Raw genomic sequence first — 17,784 nt, 5'->3', positions numbered from 1 at the left:
TGCAAACCTTACACGACATCAGAATTCATACTGGGGAGAAACAATGCAAATTTAAACAGTGTCCTACAGTCTCTCATCAGCACCTATAGCTTATTCCTCACATTAGAATTCATTGTAGAGCAGGGGTGGGCAAACTTTTTGACTCGAGGGCCACAGTGGGTTCTTAAACTGGACTGGAGGGCCAGAATAAAAGCATGGATGGAGTGTTTTTGTGAACTAATATAAACTCAAAGTAAACATCATTACATAAAAGGGTATGGTCTTTTTTTTTTTTTTAGTTTTATTCATTTCAAACGGGCCAGATCCGGCCCGCGCGCAGTAGTTTGCCCATGGCTGTTCTAGAGGGAAACCTTAAATGTTAAGAACGTGGGAGATCATTTAGTGGGACCTACAGCCCCAGTCAATACCAGGGATTGTAATTGGATAGAAGTTCAATATTTATGATATAGGAGGAAGGACTTTTAAAATATATATGTAGTTTACAAAAATCCAAGGAATTTATGCCTTAAAATGACTTTAAGGTGTAAAAACTTTATCCAACTATGTAATTGCTTATGAATTTTAATGTATCACTGAATTCACACTAGATAGGTAGCCAAAATGCCTTTCAGTATTGCTCTACATCAGAATGTTAACTACAGTATACTCCAAACTTTAAATGTAGTTAGGTAATATTTTGTATACTTGAATGTATCAAAAGAATTAATGTTTCCATATGTACTATTGCTTAGAGTGTTATCTCATTTACATTGAAAACATATGAAGTATTTTCAAAATAAATTTGATTTTACTCCCATCTTACTTGATGTTGCTATATTTTATTCCTGGTGTGTGTGTGTGAAATCATGGAGTTGGTTGTTTCTGCCTTAAAGATCTGTGAGCTGGCCCTGGCTGGTTTGGCTCAGTGGATAGAGCCTTGGCCTGCAGACTGAAGACTCCCTGTGGGCAGCAATACAATGGTGAGCAGCTCAGCAGCAACAGAGCTGGCAGCAATACAATGGTGAGCGGGGCCTGAGCCCCGCCCGCCAGCCCAGACAGGGGCCATCAGAGAGAGAGGAAGAGAGAGAGAGGGAGTGACACAGAGGCGGAATTTGGCACTCCGCATCCCTCCCTGATCAACCACTGTGATTCAGGCTAGCGAGGGCTGCCTTCAGGCCATGGCTCCAGGTCCCTCATCCCCACCCCAGGCCCGAGAGCACAGTGCTGGGCAGAGGCACCCACTGGTTCCGGAATGCAGCTTACCGAGGGGCCAGCACGAGGTCGGGGAGGGGGGGCTGTGTTTACACCACCAAGTTCCCCACTTCTGCCCTGGCCCACATCCCTCCTTCCCCTCAGAGGCCCAGCTCCTGCCTACATGCTTGCTGGGCAGGTGCAACTGCACCGGAGAGTGAGCTATGGCAATCAGGATGGCCACTTCCTGGGATGAGATGGCCAGACCACGGGGATTCATGAGGGCAATGAGGCCCATGGGACATGCACAGCCCTCCGGCAGTGGGGGTGGCCAGCCAAGTCGAGTCTGGCTACAGTGGGGCCAGTGGGAGCCCGAGGCCACCCCAACCCCCACAGTTCCTGGGCAGACTATGGCTCAGTGAAGAGTGGTATCTCCATGCATGGTGCCCAGGGGCAGCTGTGAACTGCTGCAACCCCACCCCATGCTTCAGGGAGGGGGAGAAGGCTCACAGCCACCAGCACCCTAGGCTGTACCTCCTTGCCTGTGCCTCAGCCTGCCAGCTTTGCAGGGTCCAGAGAAGGTGAGCTGTTCCCTTCCCCCGTGGTAGAACAGGGAGGAGAACGCTGGGTGCAGGGAGGGGACCTCAGCTGGGATCCTCTTGGTGTGGGCCCAGGCAGGGGCTCATGCAGAAGTACCAGGGCACAGTTGCTTCGGTGTCTCGGTGAAGTTTGCAACTGACCCAAGGAGGAAACCCGAGAGGGGAAAGGCCCGGAGGCATGAATTGCCAGCACTGTAACCACTTGAAAACAGCTCCACTTGGAATGTGAGGTGGTTGTATGTTCAGCTGAGAAGTGAGGGGGCTGAACTCCACCATCGCTGGGCTCCTGTCAGTCCAAGGCCCAAGTGTCCACCACGACAAGGGGAGAAGAGAGCGAGGGGCCCGGAGGAAGGGAGGAAAATTGAAGAAAACCATGTCTAGACTTTCCCTACCCTCTCCTTTCTGCTGCCTACCAGAGCCCCAGGCCCGGCCATAGTTCTGTGTCCAACTTTGAGTCCCCTATTCTCCAACCGCAGAGGAAAGAAATAAGGAAGGAGTCTGTGCTGCCTTCAGAAAGTATCTATATACCTGATCGGCCAGTTGCCTTCCACAGAGGGAGGCCAGACTTCGGCTTAGGCCCGCTCCTCACAGGGACATCAGTAGGACATCCTGTGAGGGCTCCCAGACTGTTAGAGGGGGCAGGCTGGGCCTAGGGATGCCCCCCGAGTGCACAAATTTTTGTGCACCGGGCCACTAGTAGAATATATTAAAAAAAAATTGGGGTTATGAGCCAGATTCAAATACCCCACTGCTAGTTGGTGCAGCAAACATCACAGTGATTTGACATACGAGTAATTTGAGTTATGAGCTCCGTCACAGAACGAATTAAACTCATAAGTCAAGGCCCCACTGTATTTTCATTGCTGTTGTGGGAGGCAGCATGCACAGGTCTGTACCTTACGCTGCCATCTTGGTCTCCCTTAATGTAGTTTTATACTCAATAACACAGAAGTTATATGTGCAGCTATTGTGTCATTTCTGGAATAAACACATAGTCGTGTCTTGAAGGGGATAACTTGAAATAAAAATTTTGTTTTCTTACATGTCAAGTCAAATGAAGTCGTTTAATTTATTTTAAACTAGGGATGTGGTACACAAATTCATCCAGTGGTGGGGTCCCTTGGCCTAGCTGGTCTTCGCTGTATTGCGCAGTCCCGACCAGGGCCAAGCAGCTCGGGTGAGGGATCAGGGGAGTTTGGCTGTCTGCAGGAGATTGGCTGTGGGAGTGCACTGACTACCAGGGATCAGCTCCTGCATTGAGCATCTGTCCCCTGGTGGTCAGTGTGCGTCATAGCAACCGGTCAAGCTGTGGACCGGTCATAACGGCCACTTAGGCATTTATGTACATAGATTTTAGAGCATCATTATAAAAATTGTCTTTTGTTTTCCAGTCCGATATATTTGCGATTGCAAATAGTGCTGCAGTGTATGTATGTGTGGGTATATCTTTTTGAATTTGTGTTCTCTGTATAAATCCCCAGAAATGGAATTTGTGTGTTACCGTTTGCTTTTCACAGTAGGGTCATGGAATGTTTTTTTCAACGTAGTGATTTCTTCTTTAATTACAGCCAGCAATGTGTATATGTTTGTGTATATATAAATACATATATGTTTTATTTTCTTAATCCTCACCCAATTATATTTTTCCCATTGAGTTTTAGAGATAGTGGGAAGGAGGGGTTGGGTGGATTGAAAGAGAGAGAAAAATATCGATGGTGAGAGGACACATTGTTTGTTTGGTTTCCTCACATATAACAAATGGGGTTCGGATCCAGCCTGCAACCATTTGCTGGGTGGCCCATGCTTTAACCCCTGAGCACACTGCAGGGAGCAGCAGCAGTATTTTATGCTTGACAGCATACAAATCATGCACCTTCCTAGGAAGTAAACTGTTACTATTTCATTTTCTTTTTCTTTTTTTTTTTTAAATATATTTTTATTGATTTTTTACAGAGAGGAAGGGAGAGAAATAGAGAGTTAGAAACATCGAAGAGAGAGAAACATCGATCAGCTGCCTCCTGCACAGCTCCCACTGGGGATGTGCCCGCAACCCAAGTACACGCCCCTGACCAGAATCGAACCCGGGACCCTTCAGTCCGCAGGCCGACGCTCTATCCACTGAGCAAAACCGGTTTTGGCATATTTCATTTTCACTTATGTTGTTATTCATGTAAACTCATACTTAATTTATTCTTTTGTATTAATTTCTTTAATGTACAGAAACATAGCTGACTTCGTTGTTTGGTTTTGTATACCATGTTTGGAGAAATTAATTATATACATATATTATTAGAAATGTAGAATCTGTGATTTGCAATACAGAATTCTGTCACCTGTTAACGGGATCATTTTATTTATTTATTTGATATTTTTATTGTAACTATGTGAACTACTTAAAATATTTTATTTTCTAAAGTTCCACAAGAGAATTCAAAGTGATATGTGTGTTTTTATAGAACACCATACATTTTTATATTCTCTATATTTTCCCACATACAAGGAATCTTCATAAGTTCATATTTTAGTGTTCTTTTGACATTTTAAATTACCTCCAGAAGTATACTTCTTCAGGGTTATTTATAGGAAAGGTCTAATAATGAGAAGATCTGATAATGAGAAAGTTTTGGAGCCGGAAAAGTTTTGTCCTCTCCATTGTTGATGATCTGTTTTGTCATTATTGTTGTTGGATGGTTTTTGTTAATTTATCAGTTCCATTTTTTATTTCATGCCCTTTTTTATCCCCAATATTATCCTTCTTAGAAACCCCCTAATGATCTTAGAGCAGCTGTTTTTTCCAATAGAAGTTAGTTTTTTTACATGCTTTTAAAATAGTATTCTGGAATTCATGACATATTCATTGTTTTTTATTTGTTCTCACATTTATATTCATTCTACTTAGACTTCATTGAGCTATTTGCATTTGTATGTCTCTTTCTCCAATTGTCAGAATCTGAAACGATTAATTTTTTATATAAGCTATCTTCTCCTTTTCACTCTCCTGTCTTTATGGGATCCTTTTGGAGGTTGATTTGTTAGTATCTTAGGAGTTCCTTAAATTCTCTTCTTATTTCCACGTTTGTTGGCTTTTTTTTTTATTATTGTTTTATTAAATTTTTATTGTTCAGATTACATTTGTTCCTCTTCCCCCACCCCATAACTCCCCTCCTTCCAGTTCCCGCCCCACCCTCCGCCCTCACTCCCCACCCACTGTCCTCATCCATAGGTGCACGATTTTTGTCCAGTCTCTTCCCGAATCTCCCATTCCCCTTTCCCCCCCAAGAATAGTCAGTCTATTCCCTTTCTATGTCCCTGATTCATTATAATCACCAGTTCATTCTGTACATCAGATTATTTATTCACTTGATTCTTAGATTCACTTGTTGATAGATGCATGTTTGTTGTTCACAATTTGTGTCTTTACCTTTTTCTTCTTCCTCTTCTTAAAGGATACCTTTCAGTATTTCGTGTAATAATGGTTTAGTGGTGATGAACTCCTTTAGCTTTTCCTTGTCTGTGAAGCTCTTTATCTGACCTTCAATTCTGAATGATAGCTTTGCTGGATAAAGTCATCTTGGTTGTAGGTTCTTGGTATTCAGCACTTTGAATATTTCTTGCCATTCCCTTCTGGCCTGCAAAGTTTCTGTTGAGAAATCAGCTGACAGTCCTATGGGTATTCCCTTGTAGGTAATTGAGTCTCTTTCTCTTGCTGCTTTTAAGATTCTCTCTTTGTCTTTTGCTCTTGGCATTTTAATTATGATGTGTCTTGGTGTGGTCCTCTTTGGATTCCTTTTGTTTGGGGTTCTCTGCGCTTCTTGAACCTGTAAGTCCATTTCTTTCACCAGGTGGGGGAAGTTCTCTGCCATTATTTCTTCAAATAGGTTTTCAATATCTTGCTGTCTCTCATCTTCTGGCACTCCTATTATTCTGATGTTGGTACGCTTGTAGCTGTCCCAGAACCTCCTTACACTATCTTCACACTTTTGGATTCTTTTTTCATTTTGCTTTTCCAGTTGGGTGTTTTTTGCTTCTTCGGTTTGATTCTTGTGCTCCTCTGGTCTGCTATTGGGTATAATATTCTTTATTTCAGTCCGTGTATGCTTACTTTCTAATTTCTTTATCGTAGCATCGAGGGTCTCATTAGTTTTCGTGAGGCTCTGCTCAAGTTTATAGCAAGCCCTCAAAATTGCGATTTTTAGCTCCATATCCTCCATTTCTGTCATGTTTTTTTGTCTCCGCATCTTTTATGCTTTCTTGGTGCACCCCCTTGTGGTCTTTGTGCGCAGTCTTGTTCTAGCCAAGCCTTAATTGTTGTAGTTAACACTAGAGGGATTTGACCACCAGGGCGACTGGCTGTAGGAATCAGCTGTGTGGAAAACTTCAGTCCTCTGGGGAGGCGCTAGTCCAGCCTTTGCCTGAGGCGATCGGCAAATGGCTGTGCGCAGGGTTTGGGCGGGGCGGGCTCAACAGGGCGGGGGGAGGGAGCAGCTATGGCCACTCTCAGTCCGTCTCCAGGGGCTCTGCCTCTCTGTCCCCCCAACCGCTGCAAACCTCGGAGGGACCGTAGCCAGACAGTCCCGCTTCTCCCGTTTGAGTCAGGGTCCCTAGAGACTCGCCCGGATCTGTAGCCCAGAGTCTGAGACTCACTCCTGATTGAAAACGACAACTGCACCCTCAGCCACCAGCCCGCTTTGCGCGCGCACCGCCGCACCACCGTACCTTTAAATTTTCCACACTGCGCCGCCTCTAAGCCTCGTAATGCTGTTGTTTTTCCTTCTAGTTGAAGAGTCTCTCCTCAGCCAGCCTTCCTGTGGTTCTGGTTGATGTCCATTCCGTCTTTTAGTTGTATTTTTGAAGTGGTTTTTCGAGGCAGCAAACTCCGGTGTTTACCTATGCCGCCATCTTGGTTTCTCCCTTGTTGGCTTTTCTTGATCAAAATTTTAATGATTTATGTACAAATTCTTTGATTATTTAATTTAATTTTTTAAATACATCTTTATTGATTTCAGAGAGGATGTGAGAGGGAGAGAGAGATAGAAACATCAATGAAGAGAGAGAATCATCAATTGGCTGCCTCTTGCATGATCAGGATCGAGCCTTCAACCCAGGCCTGTGCCCTGACATGGAACCAAACCATGACCATCTAGTTCATAGATCGAAGCTCAACCACTGAGCCACTGCTGCCAGGCATATTCTGTGTAATATTTTGGTGATATTATATAGTTGTCTTTTTTCCTTTTTCTTTTGGGCTTTAAGCCATTTGGTTCCTTTCTTTTTCAGGTAATTAATATGTTTCCATTAATGTAGTGCCCCTTTGGTTTCTTGTACTTTCTGTTTCTGATGGTACACTTTTTCTGTTTTTTGAATGACGTGATATCTTTTGTTGTGACTCCAGAATTGGAAAGTAGCAGGCTTTTGATCATGGTTTCTGTAGGAGGAAACAAATAATAACTACCTGTGGAACAAATTCTTTCGGTCAACACTGCTTTCAGGATCTGTATTCTTGGCTACGTTGTCTGTTTAAACTCCTAGTTGAAATGTTCTCTGTTTCTTTCTCAGACAGTTTTTCAGTGTTCATGTACATCTTCAGTCCTGCAGTCTTTGCGGTGCTTGAACACTTTCTCATTGTTTCTTTGCAGCAGCCACTACAGGGCAGTCACCATGTACTGCCATTGTGTTCTCACTCTGTGTCATGCACAACAGACACATGTTCTTCAAGGTGCTTCAAAACAGGGAGATCATTGAACATGTACATCTCTCATGTTTTTCTCTCTCTCTCCAGCGAAGAAACTTGGAATTGGGAGTGTTTGTATAATATTGCCATTGTGTTCCAAGGTGTTTGAGCAGGTATCATTGGTAAATGTAAGCAACTATTTGTTCCTCTTTGATGTGAGTTTTCTTCATTGTACCTGTCTTGAGCTTTGTTTGAATTCTTCACTTGCTCTTGTAGTACTCCAAAATGTCATTCGGTCAATACTTGCTGGTAAGTTCAAAGTGCACTCACCTGATTGTCGAAACCTAAATATTTGTTTTCTTTCAGCTCTATCATCTAAAGGTAACTAACTATGCCTTTATGCCAAAGCCCGGAATAGAAGATTTATTCTCTGAAATAATACTGGTAAGATATAAAAGGTATTGCTTTGACAATGTATACTTAATGAAAGCCTTTTAATTTGAAAATAAAAAATGTGATTCTATTCCCATATCTCTTGATGCTGCTATGTTTTATACGTGGTGTATGTGTGAGTGAGATCTTGGAGTTGATTGTTTCTGTCTTAAAGATCAAAGATCTGTGAGCTGTTGTGTATTATATGGACTTCACTTGTGTACACTTCCCCATGAAATAATGGATACATTGTAAGATGCACTATTTTATTCTATTAGAGAATATTACTATTGAATAAATCTTTTTCTTTCTTTTTTTTTTTTTAAGGAAGAGCTTCACAAACTCAAGTGTGCTTTGGCAACACTAACCTTCTCTGTATCGTTCCAATTTTAGTATATGTGCTGCCGAAGTGAACACCGAATAAATCTTTTTTAAAAAAATATATTTTATTGATTTTTTACAGAGAGGAAGGGAGAGAGATAGAGAGCTAGAAACATCGATGAGAGAGAAACATCGATCAGCTGCCTCCTGCACATCTCCTACTGGGGATGTGCCCGCAACCAAGGTACATGCCCATTCACCGGAATCGAACCTGGGACCTTTCAGTCCGCAGGCCGACGCTCTATCCACTGAGCCTAACTGGTTTCGGCTGAATAAATCTTTTAAAGTAATTTCGAGTTTTGTAAATGATGCCATCAAAGTCACTTTTTTTCCTGTGACAATGGGTTTAGCTGAAAACTTTTTGAGGGCATGTCCATTTGTGGTTTTCACATTTAGCTGACTGGAACTATATTCAGGACAGTGCTGTCTGTGTAATAGATTTTCCATAATTGAGAGGAATATTGCAGTAGCAGTGACATTGTTGTACCCAGGATGCAGAATTGTCATGAACTCTGCAGAGGGAGAGAGGACACGTTCCCAGACTGAAGTGCTGGCTGAACTCAGAAAAATAATTATATCTTTCTTTTTCCATTTCCTGTTCCTCTCTGGTTTTTCACTTTGTCTTCTAGGCTGCCATTCTTTTTGCAGTGCTATGACCACAGCATGTAAAGCTCTTCCTGTCCCACATCAGCCATTCAAACCTCTGTAACTTCCACCCAGCACTTTGGAATTTATAATGCCATGACTGACATCAGAATTTGGGGAATATTTTGCTTTATGAGCCCCAATCTGGGCTCAAACTCGCAATCCTGGCACATTGAAAGGGCACTCCAACTAGCAAAGTTACTCCTTGGCCAGGACAACATTAATGAATCTTTTTGTTGTTGTGAATGCTCACCTGAGGCTATTTTTCCATTGAATTTTAGAGAAAGTGAAAGGAAAGGGACAGACACAGAGAGAAACATCAGTGTGAGAGAGACACCTTGATTGGTAGCCTCCTGCACAGGCTAGGGGTCCAGCCTGAAAGGTAGGTACGTCCCCTTTACCGGAAGCAAAGCCAGGACTTTCAGCCCATGAGCCAATGATATATCTGCTGAGTGACACCGCCTAAGGCCAGAATTAATGATTCTTAAGTTAAAAATATATCCCAATAACATCTTCAGTGTATATATTTGACAGGTTTGTTATCCATACATGACAGATCATTGAGAAAGAGAAAAGAAAACAAAAAATAGGGGATTTGGCGGGGAAGGGGGCAACAAAATAGGTTATAATTGTAAGAGGTAATATTTCTGGCCCAGCTTGTGTTACTTAGTTGATGAGCATTGACCTTAGAACCAAGAAGTAGGGTTGGATTCCTCTTCAGGGCTCATGCTGGGATTCCCCTTAAATCCCCAATAGGGGGCATACAGGAGTCAGTCTTTCTCCCTTCCTCTGAAATCAATACAATATTGTAAAAAATAAATGTAGGTCTGAGAAACAGCAGCTGTGTGTGAAGCCTCCCCCCACCAGCCAGAGGAGCCACCACAGCGGTGAACAGCACCCACCACAGGAGCTTCTGCCAACTGAGGAGCAGCTGCTACCGCAACTGCTTGGGGAGCAACCACAGCCCGAGGAGCCACTGCCATCCAGGGAACAGCCACTGAACAACTCAACATCTAGATATGTTGGTGAGATCAAACATGGGCAGACAAAGAAATCGCCAAAGGAAAGAAAAGGAGGGCTCGCCAGAAAAGCAGCTAAGCGATACAGAGGCATGCAACATGACAGAAAAAGAATTCAGAATAAGGGTTCTAGAGTCCATAAACCGGATGGTGGGGAAAATCAACAACTTACGTAAGACCCAAGAAGAAATGATGAGCGATATAGCTGCAATAAAAAATACCATTGAAAGTATCAACAGTAGACTAAAAAAAGCAGAGGACCGAATTAGTGAATTAGAAGACAAGGGAGCGAACACACCTAAACTGTACTGCAATTGGAGAAAAAAATTAAAAGACAGGAGGAGAGCCTAAGGGAGCTTTGGGACAACATGAAACGAAACAACATACGAATAATAGGGGTGCCAAAACAACAGAAAGAGGAACAAGGATTCGAAAACCTATTTGAAGAAATAATATCTGAGAACTTCCCTGAGGTGGGGAAGAAAAAAGTCACACATGCCCAGAGAGTCCCAAACAAGGTGAACCCGAAAAGACCCACACCAAGACACATCATAATTACCATGGCAAATGTTCAAGACAAAGAGAGAATCTTACAGGCTGCAAGAGAGAGACAGAAAGTTACATACAAGGGATCTCCCATCAGATTATCAAATGATTTCTCAACAGAAACACATCAGGCCAGAAAAGAATGGACGGCAATTTACAAAGTGATGCAAAGCAAAGGACTGAATCCAAGAATACTCTATCAAGCAAGGCTATCATTCAAAATTGAAGGGGAAATAAGAAGCTTCACAGACAAAAAAAGGGTAAGGGAGTTTATCACCACCAAGCCGGCAATGCAAGAAATGCTAAAGGGACTGGTGTAAAAAGAAGAAATAAAAAGCTAAGAAAGAAAACAGGCACAAATATTAGAAATGGCTACAAACAAGTACGTCTTAATAATAACTTTAAACATAAACGGACTAAATGCTCCAATCAAAAGACATTGTGTGCCTAAATGAATCAAAAAACATGACCCATATATTTGCTGTCTTCAAGAGACCCACCTCAGAATAAGGGACTCACACAGATTGAGAGTGAAGGGATGGAAAAATATCTTTCAGGCAAATGGAAATGAATAAAAAGCTGGAGTAGCAATACTTATATCTGACAAAGTAGACCTCAAAGTGAATGCCATAACAAGAGATAATTTTGTAGCATCTTCTTTTAGTTCTCTAATTAGGGTTTCTCAATGCTCCTGCCACATCTGGAGCAGAGGCCTTCCAGGGGAAGAGGCGGTGTCTAGGAGGAAACCGGAGCCCCTGTTGACCCCTGGTGACCAGGTTTCGAATGCTGGGGATCCAAAGGCAGCCTGACTTGGGCTGTTATGGATATGCTGGTTGAAGATGGTGTCTGCATTCCTGCAGTAAGAGGAAGTGCATGGCCTTGAGGTAGCACTGTCCAAGTTTTCTCTTGTAGTAGAATTTCTCTTGCTGAGCAATAGTCTATTCATCTGTTTCTCCAGAAGTTCGGTGCTAAGCTCTGCTAGCCTCTCCTTCATCCTGTGAAAATCAGTTAGTTTATTTTCCAATAACTTTTTGCGTTCCATTTCTTCTTGGCAGAGTCGCACATATTTTTCCTATTCTCTTTTGATACCATCTTGAGAAATTTGCACTTTGGAGATTTCTGATTCCAGCTCTTTATTTCTGGCTTCCAAAGGACTTCTTATTGAAGCCTGATAATTTATCATCTGTGCTGACATTTCTTGAGATGCTCTTTGTATCTGTAAAAAGGAATTGATTTGTTCTCCGGTGTCTGCTACATCCCGTCTTGCTCTTTCATCAGTCTTCTTTTTCTACTTGTCTGCTTCACAGATTTCTATCCTATTCGTTTCCATATATGTTCTGAGTCTTACTGTTTGTTATTCCCACTTCTGTGCTGCATTCTTTGTTCTTCACATTCCTTTAGAAGTGCTTCCATTGCTAAATGCTGATGAGGTGTCTTTTCTTTAAGCAGACGTATAGATTTTGAAGATGAAGGTTGTACTTTTGCTATAAGAACATCATTAACCGCGGGTTCAACTGCCTGGGGAGACTCTTCATCTTCTCCTAGGATTCCTTTCCAGAAGGAAGTTGCTCTTAAACGCCAAATCATATTTCCCACAGTTCAGTCTCAATGGGATAACCGTTGTGATGGAGTAAAACGGCCGCCTCTCCTCCCTTCTCCCCGCAGAACGCTGGCAGCAGGGCACATGCACTGCAACGGACTGGGCTGAAGTGTGCATGCCCGGTAATGGGCTTAGTCCCCATTGGGCTTGCACAGTCACTTGGGCCATGCAGTGAGGCTTGTCATTTTCTTTTCTTTTTTTATTTCTTAACTCTTTCTTGACTTTGGCAAATTAAAATAGAATAAGTTAACAAGTATTTTTTTCAAAAAAATGTTTTGTTCAAAAATACTGTCAAAAATTCCTAAAAAGCTTTCAGTACTGAATATAACTATTAGCACAGTGTCAAAAATGTTGAAGAGGGAAACAAAATAAAAATGTGTGGTCCTGCAACCTGGCCTTCCTGTGCCATCACCAGGGACACCTGGGAGACAAAGAGGAGGAGGAGGCAAGGCTCCAGGGAGGCCACACACAGACCCCCCCCCCAATGTTTTTTATTGACACAATTTGTCCTGAGATGAGGCAGAGATATACACTTCAAAGGGTCAGTGTTTCCTACAGAGTCCGTTGTCAGAATGGGGGAATTACCCTACGGCTGTTCAGGTGTTTGGCCAGTAAGAGGCAATAACATATAGATTAAGATGCCCTGGGCTGTCTGGCAGCCACGAATCAATTTAATGTATCCTATTCAGGTTTGGGGAAATGCCCTCAGCCATTCCCAGTTGCAGCCCTACTGTCATGCTGGAATTGGTCTCCAGCAATACTCCAAAATTCAAATGTAGTTAGGTAATATTTGTATACTTGAATATATCAAAAGAATTGATGTTTCCATATGTACCATTAACTTAGACTATTCTTTATATTGAAATCATTTGAAGTCTTCTGACAAGAAAATATGAATGTGATTTTTATTCCCATATTACTTGATGTTGCTATGTTTTATGCCTGGTGTGTATGTGAGTGAAATCATCAGGTTGATTGTTCCTGTCTTAAAGATCTGTGACCTGTGGTATATTATATGGACTTTCCTTGTGTACACTTTTTCATGGAATAACGTATACATTGTAAGAGGCAGTATTTTCTTCTATTAGAAAATTGTGCTAGTGAATAAGTCTTTAAAAAAAATTTTTTTAATGCTCACTGAGTATATTTTTTCCAGATTAAGGAGGAAACTGGTCTAGCAAGACGTGTCAGACCCTAAAAACGGTGAACAATGCATTGCCCTGGGTGGGGGGAGAGGTTGTTATCGCTGGCCCTAGGACAAATCATCGATACCTGGGGACCTTCCTGTAAGCCCACAAAAAGGGGCAGAACCATATCTGCAAGACAGTGACCCCAGAAGGTTATATAAAAGCCGAAGCTTCTGCCTGTTACTTCACTCTGATTTGGAAATTATTTCCAGAGTCCACTAGTGTTAATAAATGGGGTCCCTCCCTTTCTCTAGGAAGCGTGCTTAGTATTTCTTTGCTCGTCTGTAACAAGATCAGGTTGAGGAGCCTGCAATCTAGTTATATGCCTTTGACCGGAATTGAACCCAGGACCCTTTAGCCTGCAGGCCGATGCTCTATCCATTGAGCCAAACCAGCTAGGGCTGCATCAATCTTTTAAAATAGTTCTTGAGTTTTGTAAATAATGTCATCAAAGTTAGTTCCTTTTCTGTACCAATATGTTCAGCTGAAAACTTTTTGAGGGCATGCCAATGTGTGGTTTTGATGTCTAGGTGACCAGAACTACACTGAGGACAGTGCAGTCAGTGTAATCGATTTTCCATAATTAAGAGGAATAGTGAAAGACCCACCTGCACTTTTGCAGCCTAACCCAACAAACCGCATACTTCAACTCCTTGCACCCATGGGAGACACACTCAAGAACAGACCCAGGAGAACCAAGATGGCAGCGTAAGGTACAGACCTGTGCGTACTGCATCCCACAACAACAACGAAACTACCAACTATAGGACAAACAGCTATCATACGGAACCATGGGAAAGCTGGCCCAGTGGAAGTTCTACAACTGGAAGGAAAGAAAGAAGAGCATTGAGACTGAGTAAGATGTATAGAGACACCAAGTACAGAGCCCAACCCAACAAACTGCAGATTTCAACTCCTTGCATAGAAAGAAGAGCAGTGAGACTGAGTAGGATGTGCAGAGGCACCAAGTACAGAGCCCAACCCAGCAGGCTACAGATTTCAGCTCCTTGCATCGAGGAGGGACGCACTTGCGGGGGGTGGGCCGGAGTCGGGTTTGGGGCAGGCCGGGCCGGGCCCGCTGGGCCAGGGATATGGAACTGCTGTACCAGCAGGCGCACAAGGACATCCACCGGTTCCAGTCTCGCGTTTGACGCTGGGGGATGGCAGACGGGCTGTCGGTGCACTTGGTGGAGGGCGAAGTCCGAGCAAGCATGCTGGATATTCAGCCACCAGGAACGCCTGGAGATTTTGTCTGGTTGGGAGCCGCCCAGCAGGAAACAGAGTAGCAAACTTCGTGTTGCCCAGTGAGGTCGGACGGCCCCAATGAGGTTGAAACAGCCCCAGTGAGGTTGGGACGGCCAGGATGAGGCTGAAACCGCCCCAGTGACGTCAGAACGGCCTCGGTGATGTTGGGATGGCCCCAGTGAGGCCGCAACGGCCCTGGTGAGGTAGGGATAGCACCGATGTGGTTAAAACGGCCCCGGTGAGGCCGGGACGGCCCCAGTGAAGTTGGGACTGCCCTGGTGGGGTTGAAACAGATAATGGGGACCAGTATAGACTGATGAACAGGGGTAGATGCAGAGGCAGAGCAGCATTGAATAGACTGTCAAACTACAGTGGGAAGGCTGGGGAGGGTTTGGGGGGGGGCGTTAAGAGTTCAACCGAAGGATTTATATGCATGCATATAAGAATAACTAATGGAGCCGGAACCAGTTTGGCTCAGTGGATGGAGCGTCGGCCTGCGGACTGGAGGGTCCCGGGTTCAATTCCGGTCAAGGGGCATGTGCCTGGGTTGCGGGCACATCCCCAGTGGGGGATGTGCGGGAGGCAGCTGGTCGATGTTTCTCTCTCATCGATGTTTCTGGCTCTCTATCGCTCTCCCTTCCTCTCTGTAAAAAATCAATAAAATATATTTAAAAAAAAAAAAAAAGAATAACCAATAGACACAAGACACTAGGTGTAGGGGAGGCCGGGGGAATGTCAAGGGGGGGCGGAGGAAGGAGACATATGTAATACTCTTTATAATACTTTAAGAAATAAAAATTATAAAAAAAAATAATACTCAGTGGATATTTCGTCGGCCTACGGACCGAAAGGTCCTGGGTTCGATTCCGGTCAAGGGCATGTACTTGGGTTGTGGGCACATCCCCAATTGGAGATGTGCAGGAGGCACCTGATCAATGTTTCTCTCTCATCGATGTTTCTTTTTTCTTTTTTTTTTTTTTTTTAAATATATTTTATTGATTTTTTACAGAGAGGAAGGGAGAGAGATAGAGAGTTAGAAACATCGATCAGCTGCCTCCTGCACATCTCCCACTGGGGATGTGCCCGCAACCCAGGTACATGCCCTTGACCGGAATCGAACCCGGGACCCCTCAGTCCGCAGGCCAATGCTCTATCCACCGAGCCAAACCGGTTTCGGCTCTCATCGATGTTTCTAACTCTCTATCCCTCTCCCTTCCTCTCTGTAAAAAAATCAATAAAATTTATTTTTAAAAAATAGTAATAATAATAAAATCAATAGGCCTGTACTCAGGCTAACCAAAGAAAAGAGAAAGAACACAAATTACTAAAATCAGAAATGAGAGCAGGGTAATCATGACAGATACCATGCAAATTAAGAGGATAATAAAAGAATAGTATGAATAACACTATGGACACAAGTTTGATAATCCAGATTAAATGGACAAATGCCATTTGAAATCTACCGTAGGACTGAGGCAGTAGTGGTGACAGAAGTGGAAGCTGGCTCATTGGGCCTGACAGACCCAATTGTATTTTGCCCATTCACCTCATCATGGGGGGCGGTTCTAATCTTATGTGGGGGCTCTCTGATGCTTAGAAAAGAATGTGATGGTAACTGGCATCACCCTTATGTAGAGTTAAAGACTGGCCAGGGGGAAAAAAACCCACCCCTGAACAAATGCTCCTTCTAAATGCTCAACATACAATAAAATGCTCCTGCTAGTTTGAAAGAGGACTTGTGAATTGATTAGGAGTAATATTGAAGGAAGTTCTTTTGATTTAGATGTAATCCTAAAAAAAAAAAAAGAGGAATATTGCAATAGCAGTGACATTGTTGTACCCAGGATGCTGAATTGGCATGAACTCTGCAGGTGGAGAGAGGACACGTTTCCCAGGCTGCACTGCTGGCTGAACTCAGAAAAATTAATTCTATTTCTTTCATTTCTCATTTCCTGTTGCTTTCTTGTTTTTCACTTTGTCTTCTACGCTGCCATTCTTTTTGCAGTGCTATGCCCACAGCATATAAAGCTCTTTCTCTCCCACATCAGCCATTCAAGCCCCTGTAACTTTTTTTTTTTTTTTTAATATATTTTATTGATTTTTTACAGAGAGGAAGGGAGAGAGATAGAGAGTTAGAAACATCGATGAGAGAGAAACATCGATCAGCTGCCTCCTGCACATCTCCTACTGGGGATGTGCCCGCAACCCAGGTACATGCCCTTGACCGGAATCGAACCTGGGACCCTTCAGTCCGCAGGCCGAGGCTCTATCCACTGAGCCAAACCGGTTTCGGCCAATCCCCTGTAACTTCCACACAATAGTTGGGAATTCATAATGCAATGACTGACATACCACAATTTGGCATCTGTGTACTTTGTAATTGGAATGATTTTTCTTGTCTTCATTTTCATTGGAAAGAAACCTTAATAATTTCTCAGTGTTATCCCATGAACTTCTTTATTGGGATGAAATTAACTCATGTTAAACAGGTTTCATTCCCATTTTTTATATATTTTTATTTATTTAATATATTTCATTGATTTCACAGAGGAAGAAAGAGAGAAAGATAGAAACATCAATGATGAGAGAATCATTGATTGGCTGTCCTCCTGTACGTCCCCTACTGGGGCGGGGGAATCGAGCCTGCAAACCCAGGCATGTGCCCTTGGCCGGAATCGAACCTGGGACTCTTTAGTCTACAGATGGATGCTCTATCCACTGAGCCAAACAGGCTAGGGTTCTGTTCTCTCTTGAATGTAGCCTAATGTTCCTCATTTTTTCTAGAGGAAACCCAGAGACCATGGCAGCTTTGCAGTTGAAACCTTTTCTGTTTTTGGATGCAAAGTTATTTCGTATACTCACAGCCTGACCAGAGATTTCAACATTTTATTTTCATGGCACACGTGAACTAAATACTGAAATTCAGTGGTCCACCAAAATATATAATTTCTCAATCTGCTGAAAAAAAATGTCTGATTTTGATCCATACACACCACACAGCTATTACTGTGTTTGCTGTTGTCACTTATTTTATTTGATAATCTATGGGTAATGTAGTCTTTGTTATTGACTAAGCAGTCACTAATTGTTTTTAAAACAATTTTAAAGTTGTTTTAAAAATTCTTGCAGCACACCAGTTTGCCCGTGTGACACTCCTGATGAAAATTGCAGCTGGCCCTAAGGTTTGGCTGAGTGAATAAATAGAGCGTGAGCCTGCGGACTGAAGGGTCCCAGGTTTGATTCAGGTCAGGCATGTACCTTGGTTGCGGGCACATCCCCACTGGGGCGT

Source organism: Myotis yumanensis, unplaced genomic scaffold, assembly GCF_028538775.1.
Source record: "Myotis yumanensis isolate MYYU_CA2020_CCGP unplaced genomic scaffold, mMyoYum1.0.hap1 SCAF_23, whole genome shotgun sequence".
NCBI classification, from domain to species: Eukaryota; Metazoa; Chordata; class Mammalia; order Chiroptera; family Vespertilionidae; genus Myotis; species Myotis yumanensis.
Note: the sequence above shows the minus strand (reverse complement) of the source record.